Here is a 12,354-nt window from a genome sequence, read left to right as displayed (position 1 = left end):
GATAGCTTCAGTGCAAAACCACCATCTAGGTGACAGAAGCATTCTTTAAGCAAGAGTGAGAGGGGCACCTGGATTTGAACCAAGGACCCCTTGATCTGCAGTCAAATGCTCTACCACTGAGCTGTACCCCCAAAAAACTATGACTGAAGAGTTAGAGTTGACAGTAGAGTTGAAAGAATCAACCCTCAGCAAAAATCCATAATGGGGCACTTGCAACAGAGACCTCTTGATCTGTAGTCAGATGTTCTGCCACTTAGCATCAAGTTCACCTGTGTTGGGGGTATAGCTCAGTGGTAGAGCATTTGACTGCAGATCAAGAGGTCCCTGGTTCAAATCCAGGTGCCCCCTTTCACACTCTTGGTTGAGAGTAAGCTTCTCTCACCAAACCATTATAAAATATAAGCTTCTAGTGCTTTGTCAAAAAAATTAGCTTATAAATACTTTGTGAAAAAGTTGTTTCTTTTTTTCAGGTTGTTTAGAGGGTAACAAGAGTCAAAATATCAAGCCAAATGAAAGATTTTCTTTTATATGCTGTTAAGCAGTTTGCTACACATGCTGAGCCTGCTGCTTAAATTGATAGCTTCAGTGCAAAACTACCATCCAGGTGACAGAAGCATTCTTTAAGCAAGAGTGAGAGAGGGGGCACCTGGATTTGAACCAAGGACCCATTGATCTGCAGGCAAATGCTCTACCACTGAGCTGTACCCCCAAAAAACTATGACTGAAGAGTTAGAGTTGACAGTAGAGTTGAAAGAATCAACCCTCAGCAAAAATCCATAATGGGGCACTTGCAACAGAGACCTCTTGATCTGTAGTCAGATGTTCTGCCACTTAGCATCGTGTTCACCAGTGTTGGGGGTATAGCTCAGTGGTAGAGCATTTGACTGCAGATTAATAGGTCCCTGGTTCAAATCCAGGTGCCCCTTTCACACTCTTGGTTGAGAGTAAGCTTCTCTCACCAAACCATTATAAAATATAAGCTTCTAGTGCTTTGTCAAAAAAATTAGCTTCCAATACTTTGTGAAAAAGTTGTTACATTTTTCAGGTTGTTTAGAGGGTAACAAGAGTCAAAATATCATGCCAAATGAAAGATTTTCTTTTATATGCTGTTAAGCAGTTTGCTACACATGCTGAGCCTGCTGCTTAAATTGATAGCTTTAGTGCAAAACCACCATCTAGGTGACAGAAGCATTCTTTAAGCAAGAGTGAGAGAGGGGCACCTGGATTTGAACCAGGACCCTTGATCTGCAGTCAAATGCTCTACCACTGAGCTGTACCCCAAAAACTATGACTGAAGAGTTAGAGTTGACAGTAGAGTTGAAAGAATCAACCCTCAGCAAAAATCCATAATGGGGCACTTGCAACAGAGACCTCTTGATCTGTAGTCAGATGTTCTGCCACTTAGCATCGAGTTCACCTGTGTTGGGGTATAGCTCAGTGGTAGAGCATTTGACTGCAGATCAAGAGGTCCCTGTTCAAATCCAGGTGCCCCTTTCACATCTTGGTTGAGAGTAAGCTTCTCTCACCAAACCATTATAAAATATAAGCTTCTAGTGCTTTGTCAAAAAAATTTGCTTCCAATACTTTGTGAAAAAGTTGTTACATTTTTCAGGTTGTTTAGAGGGTAACAAGAGTCAAAATATCATGCCAAATGAAAGATTTTCTTTTATATGCTGTTAAGCAGTTTGCTACACATGCTGAGCCTGCTGCTTAAATTGATAGCTTCAGTGCAAAACCACCATCTAGGTGACAGAAGCATTCTTTAAGCAAGAGTGAGAGAGGGGCACCTGGATTTGAACCAAGGACCCTTGATCTGCAGTCAAATGCTCTACCACTGAGCTGTACCCCCAAAAAACTATGACTGAAGAGTTAGAGTTGACAGTAGAGTTGAAAGAATCAACCCTCAGCAAAATCCATAATGGGGCACTTGCAACAGAGACCTCTTGATCTGTAGTCAGATGTTCTGCCACTTAGCATCGAGTTCACCTGTGTTGGGGTATAGCTCAGTGGTAGAGCATTTGACTGCAGATCAAGAGGTCCCTGGTTCAAATCCAGGTGCCCCTTTCACACTCTTGGTTGAGAGTAAGCTTCTCTCACCAAACCATTATAAAATATAAGCTTCTAGTGCTTTGTCAAAAAAATTAGCTTCCAATACTTTGTGAAAAAGTTGTTACATTTTTCAGGTTGTTTAGAGGGTAACAAAGTCAAAATATCATGCCAAATGAAAGATTTTCTTTTATATGCTGTTAAGCAGTTTGCTACACATGCTGAGCCTGCTGCTTAAATTGATAGCTTCAGTGCAAAACCACCATCTAGGTGACAGAAGCATTCTTTAAGCAAGAGTGAGAGAGGGGCACCTGGATTTGAACCAAGGACCCTTGATCTGCAGTCAAATGCTCTACCACTGAGCTGTACCCCAAAAACTATGACTGAAGAGTTAGAGTTGACAGTAGAGTTGAAAGAATCAACCCTCAGCAAAATCCATAATGGGGCACTTGCAACAGAGACCTCTTGATCTGTAGTCAGATGTTCTGCCACTTAGCATCGAGTTCACCTGTGTTGGGGTATAGCTCAGTGGTAGAGCATTTGACTGCAGATCAAGAGGTCCCTGGTTCAAATCCAGGTGCCCCTTTCACACTCTTGGTTGAGAGTAAGCTTCTCTCACCAAACCATTATAAAATATAAGCTTCTAGTGCTTTGTCAAAAAATTAGCTTCCAATACTTTGTGAAAAAGTTGTTACATTTTTCAGGTTGTTTAGAGGGTAACAAGAGTCAAAATATCATGCCAAATGAAAGATTTTCTTTTATATGCTGTTAAGCAGTTTGCTACACATGCTGAGCCTGCTGCTTAAATTGATAGCTTTAGTGCAAAACCACCATATAGGTGACAGAAGCATTCTTTAAGCAAGAGTGAGAGAGGGGCACCTGGATTTGAACCAAGGACCTTGATCTGCAGTCAAATGCTCTACCACTGAGCTGTACCCCAAAAACTATGACTGAAGAGTTAGAGTTGACAGTAGAGTTGAAAGAATCAACCTCAGCAAAATCCATAATGGGGGCACTTGCAACAGAGACCTCTTGATCTGTAGTCAGATGTTCTGCCACTGAGCATAGACTTCACCTGTGTTGGGGGTATAGCTCAGTGGTAGAGCATTTGACTGCAGATCAAGAGGTCCCTGTTCAAATCCAGGTGCCCCTTTCACACTCTTGGTTGAGAGTAAGCTTCTCTCACCAAACCATTATAAAATATAAGCTTCTAGTGCTTTGTCAAAAAAATTTGCTTCCAATACTTTGTGAAAAAGTTGTTACATTTTTCAGGTTGTTTAGAGGGTAACAAGAGTCAAAATATCATACCAAATGAAAGATTTTCTTTTATATGCTGTTAAGCAGTTTGCTACACATGCCAAAGCTGCTGCTTAAATTGATAGCTTCAGTGCAAAACCACCATCTAGGTGACAGAAGCATTCTTTAAGCAAGAGTGAGAGAGGGGCACCTGGATTTGAACCAAGGACCCTTGATCTGCAGTCAAATGCTCTACCACTGAGCTGTACCCCAAAAACTATGACTGAAGAGTTAGAGTTGACAGTAGAGTTGAAAGAATCAACCCTCAGCAAAAATCCATAATGGGGCACTTGCAACAGAGACCTCTTGATCTGTAGTCAGATGTTCTGCCACTTAGCATCGAGTTCACCTGTGTTGGGGGTATAGCTCAGTGGTAGAGCATTTGACTGCAGATCAAGAGGTCCCTGGTTCAAATCCAGGTGCCCCTTTCACACTCTTGGTTGAGAGTAAGCTTCTCTCACCAAACCATTATAAAATATAAGCTTCTAGTGCTTTGTCAAAAAAATTAGCTTCCAATACTTTGTGAAAAAGTTGTTACATTTTTCAGGTTGTTTAGAGGGTAACAAGAGTCAAAATATCATGCCAAATGAAAGATTTTCTTTTATATGCTGTTAAGCAGTTTGCTACACATGCTGAGCCTGCTGCTTAAATTGATAGCTTAGTGCAAAACCACCATCTAGGTGACAGAAGCATTCTTTAAGCAAGAGTGAGAGAGGGGCACCTGGATTTGAACCAGGACCTTGATCTGCAGTCAAATGCTCTACCACTGAGCTGTACCCCAAAAACTATGACTGAAGAGTTAGAGTTGACAGTAGAGTTGAAAGAATCAACCCTCAGCAAAATCCATAATGGGGCACTTGCAACAGAGACCTCTTGATCTGTAGTCAGATGTTCTGCCACTTAGCATAGTTCACCTGTGTTGGGGTATAGCTCAGTGGTAGAGCATTTGACTGCAGATCAAGAGGTCCCTGGTTCAAATCCAGGTGCCCCCTTTCACACTCTTGGTTGAGAGTAAGCTTCTCTCACCAAACCATTATAAAATATAAGCTTCTAGTGCTTTGTCAAAAAATTAGCTTCCAATACTTTGTGAAAAAGTTGTTACATTTTTTCAGGTTGTTTAGAGGGTAACAAGAGTCAAAATATCATGCCAAATGAAAGATTTTCTTTTATATGCTGTTAAGCAGTTTGCTACACATGCTGAGCCTGCTGCTTAAATTGATAGCTTCAGTGCAAAACCACCATCTAGGTGACAGAAGCATTCTTTAAGCAAGAGTGAGAGAGGGGCACCTGGATTTGAACCAGGACCCTTGATCTGCAGTCAAATGCTCTACCACTGAGCTGTACCCCAAAAACTATGACTGAAGAGTTAGAGTTGACAGTAGAGTTGAAAGAATCAACCCTCAGCAAAATCCATAATGGGGCACTTGCAGAGACCTCTTGATCTGTAGTCAGATGTTCTGCCACTTAGCATCGAGTTCACCTGTGTTGGGGTATAGCTCAGTGGTAGAGCATTTGACTGCAGATCAAGAGGTCCCTGGTTCAAATCCAGGTGCCCCCTTTCACACTCTTGGTTGAGAGTAAGCTTCTCTCACCAAACCATTATAAAATATAAGCTTCTAGTGCTTTGTCAAAAAATTAGCTTCCAATACTTTGTGAAAAAGTTGTTACATTTTTCAGGTTGTTTAGAGGGTAACAAAGTCAAAATATCATGCCAAATGAAAGATTTTCTTTTATATGCTGTTAAGCAGTTTGCTACACATGCTGAGCCTGCTGCTTAAATTGATAGCTTCAGTGCAAAACCACCATCTAGGTGACAGAAGCATTCTTTAAGCAAGAGTGAGAGAGGGGGCACCTGGATTTGAACCAAGGACCCCTTGATCTGCAGTCAAATGCTCTACCACTGAGCTGTACCCCCAAAAAACTATGACTGAAGAGTTAGAGTTGACAGTAGAGTTGAAAGAATCAACCCTCAGCAAAAATCCATAATGGGGCACTTGCAACAGAGACCTCTTGATCTGTAGTCAGATGTTCTGCCACTTAGCATCGAGTTCACCTGTGTTGGGGTATAGCTCAGTGGTAGAGCATTTGACTGCAGATCAAGAGGTCCTGGTTCAAATCCAGGTGCCCCTTTCACACTCTTGGTTGAGAGTAAGCTTCTCTCACCAAACCATTATAAAATATAAGCTTCTAGTGCTTTGTCAAAAAAATTAGCTTCCAATACTTTGTGAAAAAGTTGTTACATTTTTTCAGGTTGTTTAGAGGGTAACAAGAGTCAAAATATCATGCCAAATGAAAGATTTTCTTTTATATGCTGTTAAGCAGTTTGCTACACATGCTGAGCCTGCTGCTTAAATTGATAGCTTTAGTGCAAAACCACCATATAGCTGACAGAAAATTCTTTAAGCAAGAGTGAGAGAGGGGCACCTGGATTTGAACCAAGGACCCTTGATCTGCAGTCAAATGCTCTACCACTGAGCTATACCCCAAAAACTATTACTGAAGAGTTAGAGTTGACAGTAGAGTTGAAAGAATCAACCCTCAGCAAAAATCCATAATGGGGCACTTGCAACAGAGACCTCTTGATCTGTAGTCAGATGTTCTGCCACTTAGCATCGAGTTCACCTGTGTTGGGGTATAGCTCAGTGGTAGAGCATTTGACTGCAGATCAAGAGGTCCCTGTTCAAATCCAGGTGCCCCTTTCACATCTTGGTTGAGAGTAAGCTTCTCTCACCAAACCATTATAAAATATAAGCTTCTAGTGCTTTGTCAAAAAAATTTGCTTCCAATACTTTGTGAAAAAGTTGTTACATTTTTCAGGTTGTTTAGAGGGTAACAAGAGTCAAAATATCATGCCAAATGAAAGATTTTCTTTTATATGCTGTTAAGCAGTTTGCTACACATGCCAAAGCTGCTGCTTAAATTGATAGCTTTAGTGCAAAACCACCATCTAGGTGACAGAAGCATTCTTTAAGCAAGAGTGAGAGAGGGGCACCTGGATTTGAACCAGGACCCCTTGATCTGCAGTCAAATGCTCTACCACTGAGCTGTACCCCCAAAAAACTATGACTGAAGAGTTAGAGTTGACAGTAGAGTTGAAAGAATCAACCCTCAGCAAAATCCATAATGGGGCACTTGCAACAGAGACCTCTTGATCTGTAGTCAGATGTTCTGCCACTTAGCATCGAGTTCACCTGTGTTGGGGTATAGCTCAGTGGTAGAGCATTTGACTGCAGATCAAGAGGTCCCTGGTTCAAATCCAGGTGCCCCTTTCACATCTTGGTTGAGAGTAAGCTTCTCTCACCAAACCATTATAAAATATAAGCTTCTAGTGCTTTGTCAAAAAATTAGCTTCAATACTTTGTGAAAAAGTTGTTACATTTTTCAGGTTGTTTAGAGGGTAACAAGAGTCAAAATATCATGCCAAATGAAAGATTTTCTTTTATATGCTGTTAAGCAGTTTGCTACACATGCTGAGCCTGCTGCTTAAATTGATAGCTTCAGTGCAAAACCACCATCTAGGTGACAGAAGCATTCTTTAAGCAAGAGTGAGAGGGGCACCTGGATTTGAACCAAGGACCCTTGATCTGCAGTCAAATGCTCTACCACTGAGCTGTACCCCAAAAACTATGACTGAAGAGTTAGAGTTGACAGTAGAGTTGAAAGAATCAACCCTCAGCAAAATCCATAATGGGGCACTTGCAACAGAGACCTCTTGATCTGTAGTCAGATGTTCTGCCACTTAGCATCAAGTTCACCTGTGTTGGGGTATAGCTCAGTGGTAGAGCATTTGACTGCAGATCAAGAGGTCCTGGTTCAAATCCAGGTGCCCCTTTCACACTCTTGGTTGAGAGTAAGCTTCTCTCACCAAACCATTATAAAATATAAGCTTCTAGTGCTTTGTCAAAAAATTAGCTTCCAATACTTTGTGAAAAAGTTGTTACATTTTTCAGGTTGTTTAGAGGGTAACAAGAGTCAAAATATCATGCCAAATGAAAGATTTTCTTTTATATGCTGTTAAGCAGTTTGCTACACATGCTGAGCCTGCTGCTTAAATTGATAGCTTTAGTGCAAAACCACCATATAGGTGACAGAAAATTCTTTAAGCAAGAGTGAGACAGGAGCACCTGGATTTGAACCAAGGACCCTTGATCTGCAGTCAAATGCTCTACCACTGAGCTATATCCCCAAAAACTATGACTGAAGAGTTAGAGTTGACAGTAGAGTTGAAAGAATCAACCTCAGCAAAATCCATAATGGGGCACTTGCAACAGAGACCTCTTGATCTGTAGTCAGATGTTCTGCCACTTAGCATCAAGTTCACCTGTGTTGGGGTATAGCTCAGTGGTAGAGCATTTGACTGCAGATCAAGAGGTCCCTGGTTCAAATCCAGGTGCCCCCTTTCACACTCTTGGTTGAGAGTAAGCTTCTCTCACCAAACCATTATAAAATATAAGCTTCTAGTGCTTTGTCAAAAAATTAGCTTCCAATACTTTGTGAAAAAGTTGTTACATTTTTCAGGTTGTTTAGAGGGTAACAAGAGTCAAAATATCATGCCAAATGAAAGATTTTCTTTTATATGCTGTTAAGCAGTTTGCTACACATGCTGAGCCTGCTGCTTAAATTGATAGCTTCAGTGCAAAACCACCATCTAGGTGACAGAAGCATTCTTTAAGCAAGAGTGAGAGAGGGGCACCTGGATTTGAACCAAGGACCCTTGATCTGCAGTCAAATGCTCTACCACTGAGCTGTACCCCAAAAACTATGACTGAAGAGTTAGAGTTGACAGTAGAGTTGAAAGAATCAACCCTCAGCAAAATCCATAATGGGGCACTTGCAACAGAGACCTCTTGATCTGTAGTCAGATGTTCTGCCACTTAGCATAGTTCACCTGTGTTGGGGTATAGCTCAGTGGTAGAGCATTTGACTGCAGATCAAGAGGTCCCTGTTCAAATCCAGGTGCCCCTTTCACACTCTTGGTTGAGTAAGCTTCTCTCACCAAACCATTATAAAATATAAGCTTCTAGTGCTTTGTCAAAAAATTAGCTTCCAATACTTTGTGAAAAAGTTTTTACATTTTTCAGGTTGTTTAGAGGGTAACAAGAGTCAAAATATCATACCAAATGAAAGATTTTCTTTTATATGCTGTTAAGCAGTTTGCTACACATGCTGAGCCTGCTGCTTAAATTGATAGCTTCAGTGCAAAACCACCATCTAGGTGACAGAAGCATTCTTTAAGCAAGAGTGAGAGAGGGGCACCTGGATTTGAACCAAGGACCCTTGATCTGCAGTCAAATGCTCTACCACTGAGCTGTACCCCAAAAACTATGACTGAAGAGTTAGAGTTGACAGTAGAGTTGAAAGAATCAACCCTCAGCAAAATCCATAATGGGGCACTTGCAACAGAGACCTCTTGATCTGTAGTCAGATGTTCTGCCACTTAGCATCGAGTTCACCTGTGTTGGGGTATAGCTCAGTGGTAGAGCATTTGACTGCAGATCAAGAGGTCCCTGGTTCAAATCCAGGTGCCCCCTTTCACACTCTTGGTTGAGAGTAAGCTTCTCTCACCAAACCATTATAAAATATAAGCTTCTAGTGCTTTGTCAAAAAAATTAGCTTCCAATACTTTGTGAAAAAGTTGTTACATTTTTCAGGTTGTTTAGAGGGTAACAAAGTCAAAATATCATGCCAAATGAAAGATTTTCTTTTATATGCTGTTAAGCAGTTTGCTACACATGCTGAGCCTGCTGCTTAAATTGATAGCTTCAGTGCAAAACCACCATCTAGGTGACAGAAGCATTCTTTAAGCAAGAGTGAGAGAGGGGCACCTGGATTTGAACCAAGGACCCTTGATCTGCAGTCAAATGCTCTACCACTGAGCTGTACCCCAAAAACTATGACTGAAGAGTTAGAGTTGACAGTAGAGTTGAAAGAAACAACCCTCAGCAAAAATCCATAATGGGGCACTTGCAACAGAGACCTCTTGATCTGTAGTAAGATGTTCTGCCACTTAGCATCGAGTTCACCTGTGTTGGGGGTATAGCTCAGTGGTAGAGCATTTGACTGCAGATCAAGAGGTCCTGGTTCAAATCCAGGTGCCCCTTTCACACTCTTGGTTGAGAGTAAGCTTCTCTCACCAAACCATTATAAAATATAAGCTTCTAGTGCTTTGTCAAAAAATTAGCTTCCAATACTTTGTGAAAAAGTTGTTACATTTTTCAGGTTGTTTAGAGGGTAACAAGAGTCAAAATATCATGCCAAATGAAAGATTTTCTTTTATATGCTGTTAAGCAGTTTGCTACACATGCTGAGCTGCTGCTTAAATTGATAGCTTTAGTGCAAAACCACCATATAGCTGACAGAAAAATTCTTTAAGCAAGAGTGAGACAGGGGCACCTGGATTTGAACCAGGGACCTCTTGATCTGCAGTCAAATGCTCTACCACTGAGCTATACCCCAAAAACTATGACTGAAGAGTTAGAGTTGACAGTAGAGTTGAAAGAATCAACCTCAGCAAAATCCATAATGGGGCACTTGCAACAGAGACCTCTTGATCTGTAGTCAGATGTTCTGCCACTTAGCATAGCCTTCACCTGTGTTGGGGTATAGCTCAGTGGTAGAGCATTTGACTGCAGATCAAGAGGTCCCTGGTTCAAATCCAGGTGCCCCTTTCACATCTTGGTTGAGAGTAAGCTTCTCTCACCAAACCATTATAAAATATAAGCTTCTAGTGCTTTGTCAAAAAATTTGCTTCCAATACTTTGTGAAAAAGTTGTTACATTTTTCAGGTTGTTTAGAGGGTAACAAGAGTCAAAATATCATACCAAATGAAAGATTTTCTTTTATATGCTGTTAAGCAGTTTGCTACACATGCTGAGCTGCTGCTTAAATTGATAGCTTCAGTGCAAAACCACCATCTAGGTGACAGAAGCATTCTTTAAGCAAGAGTGAGAGAGGGGCACCTGGATTTGAACCAAGGACCCTTGATCTGCAGTCAAATGCTCTACCACTGAGCTGTACCCCAAAAACTATGACTGAAGAGTTAGAGTTGACAGTAGAGTTGAAAGAATCAACCCTCAGCAAAATCCATAATGGGGCACTTGCAACAGAGACCTCTTGATCTGTAGTCAGATGTTCTGCCACTTAGCATCGAGTTCACCTGTGTTGGGGTATAGCTCAGTGGTAGAGCATTTGACTGCAGATCAAGAGGTCCCTGGTTCAAATCCAGGTGCCCCCTTTCACACTCTTGGTTGAGAGTAAGCTTCTCTCACCAAACCATTATAAAATATAAGCTTCTAGTGCTTTGTCAAAAAAATTAGCTTCCAATACTTTGTGAAAAAGTTGTTACATTTTTTCAGGTTGTTTAGAGGGTAACAAAAGTCAAAATATCATGCCAAATGAAAGATTTTCTTTTATATGCTGTTAAGCAGTTTGCTACACATGCTGAGCCTGCTGCTTAAATTGATAGCTTCAGTGCAAAACCACCATCTAGGTGACAGAAGCATTCTTTAAGCAAGAGTGAGAGAGGGGGCACCTGGATTTGAACCAAGGACCCCTTGATCTGCAGTCAAATGCTCTACCACTGAGCTGTACCCCCAAAAAACTATGACTGAAGAGTTAGAGTTGACAGTAGAGTTGAAAGAAACAACCCTCAGCAAAAATCCATAATGGGGCACTTGCAACAGAGACCTCTTGATCTGTAGTAAGATGTTCTGCCACTTAGCATCAAGTTCACCTGTGTTGGGGGTATAGCTCAGTGGTAGAGCATTTGACTGCAGATCAAGAGGTCCCTGGTTCAAATCCAGGTGCCCCCTTTCACACTCTTGGTTGAGAGTAAGCTTCTCTCACCAAACCATTATAAAATATAAGCTTCTAGTGCTTTGTCAAAAAAAATTAGCTTCCAATACTTTGTGAAAAAGTTGTTACATTTTTTCAGGTTGTTTAGAGGGTAACAAGAGTCAAAATATCATGCCAAATGAAAGATTTTCTTTTATATGCTGTTAAGCAGTTTGCTACACATGCAGACCCTGCTGCTTAAATTGATAGCTTTAGTGCAAAACCACCATATAGCTGACAGAAAAATTCTTTAAGCAAGAGCGAGACAGGGAGCACCTGGATTTGAACCAGGGACCTCTTGATCTGCAGTCAAATGCTCTACCACTGAGCTCTACCCCAAAAACTATGACTGAAGAGTTAGAGTTGACAGTAGAGTTGAAAGAATCAACCCTCAGCAAAAATCCATAATGGGGCACTTGCAACAGAGACCTCTTGATCTGTAGTCAGATGTTCTGCCACTTAGCATCAAGTTCACCTGTGTTGGGGGTATAGCTCAGTGGTAGAGCATTTGACTGCAGATCAAGAGGTCCCTGGTTCAAATCCAGGTGCCCCTTTCACACTCTTGGTTGAGAGTAAGCTTCTCTCACCAAACCATTATAAAATATAAGCTTCTAGTGCTTTGTCAAAAAATTAGCTTCCAATACTTTGTGAAAAAGTTGTTACATTTTTTCAGGTTGTTTAGAGGGTAACAAGAGTCAAAATATCATGCCAAATGAAAGATTTTCTTTTATATGCTGTTAAGCAGTTTGCTACACATGCTGAGCCTGCTGCTTAAATTGATAGCTTCAGTGCAAAACTACCATCCAGGTGACAGAAGCATTCTTTAAGCAAGAGTGAGAGGGGCACCTGGATTTGAACCAAGGACCCTTGATCTGCAGTCAAATGCTCTACCACTGAGCTGTACCCCAAAAACTATGACTGAAGAGTTAGAGTTGACAGTAGAGTTGAAAGAATCAACCCTCAGCAAAAATCCATAATGGGGGCACTTGCAACAGAGACCTCTTGATCTGTAGTCAGATGTTCTGCCACTTAGCATAGCCTTCACCTGTGTTGGGGGTATAGCTCAGTGGTAGAGCATTTGACTGCAGATTAATAGGTCCCTTGTTCAAATCCAGGTGCCCCCTTTCACATCTTGGTTGAGAGTAAGCTTCTCTCACCAAACCATTATAAAATATAAGC

At 41.2% G+C, this 12,354-nt stretch overlaps 18 non-coding genes across 18 annotated transcripts; 15 read left to right on the top strand and 3 right to left on the bottom strand.

The window, feature by feature from the left end:
- Positions 1-276: 276 nt before the first annotated feature.
- Positions 277-348, top strand: trnac-gca. Its single transcript has one exon. It is a non-coding gene; the product is annotated as a tRNA-Cys (tRNA).
- Positions 349-854: 506 nt separating this feature from the next.
- trnac-gca lies at positions 855-926 on the top strand. The gene has a single exon. It is a non-coding gene; the product is annotated as a tRNA-Cys (tRNA).
- Positions 927-1,992: 1,066 nt separating this feature from the next.
- Positions 1,993-2,064, top strand: trnac-gca. Its single transcript has one exon. It is a non-coding gene; the product is annotated as a tRNA-Cys (tRNA).
- Positions 2,065-2,560: 496 nt separating this feature from the next.
- trnac-gca lies at positions 2,561-2,632 on the top strand. Its single transcript has one exon. It is a non-coding gene; the product is annotated as a tRNA-Cys (tRNA).
- A 1,066-nt stretch (positions 2,633-3,698) lies between these two features.
- Positions 3,699-3,770, top strand: trnac-gca. Its single transcript has one exon. It is a non-coding gene; the product is annotated as a tRNA-Cys (tRNA).
- Positions 3,771-4,262: 492 nt separating this feature from the next.
- trnac-gca lies at positions 4,263-4,334 on the top strand. The gene has a single exon. It is a non-coding gene; the product is annotated as a tRNA-Cys (tRNA).
- A 494-nt stretch (positions 4,335-4,828) lies between these two features.
- On the top strand, positions 4,829-4,900 carry trnac-gca. Its single transcript has one exon. It is a non-coding gene; the product is annotated as a tRNA-Cys (tRNA).
- A 285-nt stretch (positions 4,901-5,185) lies between these two features.
- On the bottom strand, positions 5,186-5,257 carry trnac-gca. The gene has a single exon. It is a non-coding gene; the product is annotated as a tRNA-Cys (tRNA).
- A 1,282-nt stretch (positions 5,258-6,539) lies between these two features.
- trnac-gca lies at positions 6,540-6,611 on the top strand. The gene has a single exon. It is a non-coding gene; the product is annotated as a tRNA-Cys (tRNA).
- Positions 6,612-7,669: 1,058 nt separating this feature from the next.
- trnac-gca lies at positions 7,670-7,741 on the top strand. The gene has a single exon. It is a non-coding gene; the product is annotated as a tRNA-Cys (tRNA).
- A 1,060-nt stretch (positions 7,742-8,801) lies between these two features.
- Positions 8,802-8,873, top strand: trnac-gca. The gene has a single exon. It is a non-coding gene; the product is annotated as a tRNA-Cys (tRNA).
- A 499-nt stretch (positions 8,874-9,372) lies between these two features.
- On the top strand, positions 9,373-9,443 carry trnac-gca. The gene has a single exon. It is a non-coding gene; the product is annotated as a tRNA-Cys (tRNA).
- A 283-nt stretch (positions 9,444-9,726) lies between these two features.
- trnac-gca lies at positions 9,727-9,798 on the bottom strand. Its single transcript has one exon. It is a non-coding gene; the product is annotated as a tRNA-Cys (tRNA).
- A 140-nt stretch (positions 9,799-9,938) lies between these two features.
- trnac-gca lies at positions 9,939-10,010 on the top strand. Its single transcript has one exon. It is a non-coding gene; the product is annotated as a tRNA-Cys (tRNA).
- A 494-nt stretch (positions 10,011-10,504) lies between these two features.
- Positions 10,505-10,576, top strand: trnac-gca. The gene has a single exon. It is a non-coding gene; the product is annotated as a tRNA-Cys (tRNA).
- Positions 10,577-10,864: 288 nt separating this feature from the next.
- trnac-gca lies at positions 10,865-10,936 on the bottom strand. The gene has a single exon. It is a non-coding gene; the product is annotated as a tRNA-Cys (tRNA).
- Positions 10,937-11,081: 145 nt separating this feature from the next.
- On the top strand, positions 11,082-11,153 carry trnac-gca. Its single transcript has one exon. It is a non-coding gene; the product is annotated as a tRNA-Cys (tRNA).
- Positions 11,154-11,657: 504 nt separating this feature from the next.
- Positions 11,658-11,729, top strand: trnac-gca. Its single transcript has one exon. It is a non-coding gene; the product is annotated as a tRNA-Cys (tRNA).
- Positions 11,730-12,354: the final 625 nt, after the last annotated feature.

Source organism: Silurus meridionalis, chromosome 14 (assembly GCF_014805685.1).
Source record: "Silurus meridionalis isolate SWU-2019-XX chromosome 14, ASM1480568v1, whole genome shotgun sequence".
Taxonomy (NCBI): Eukaryota; Metazoa; Chordata; class Actinopteri; order Siluriformes; family Siluridae; genus Silurus; species Silurus meridionalis.
The sequence above is the reverse complement of the archived record's forward strand: the minus strand, read 5'-3'. Positions and strand labels throughout refer to the sequence as shown.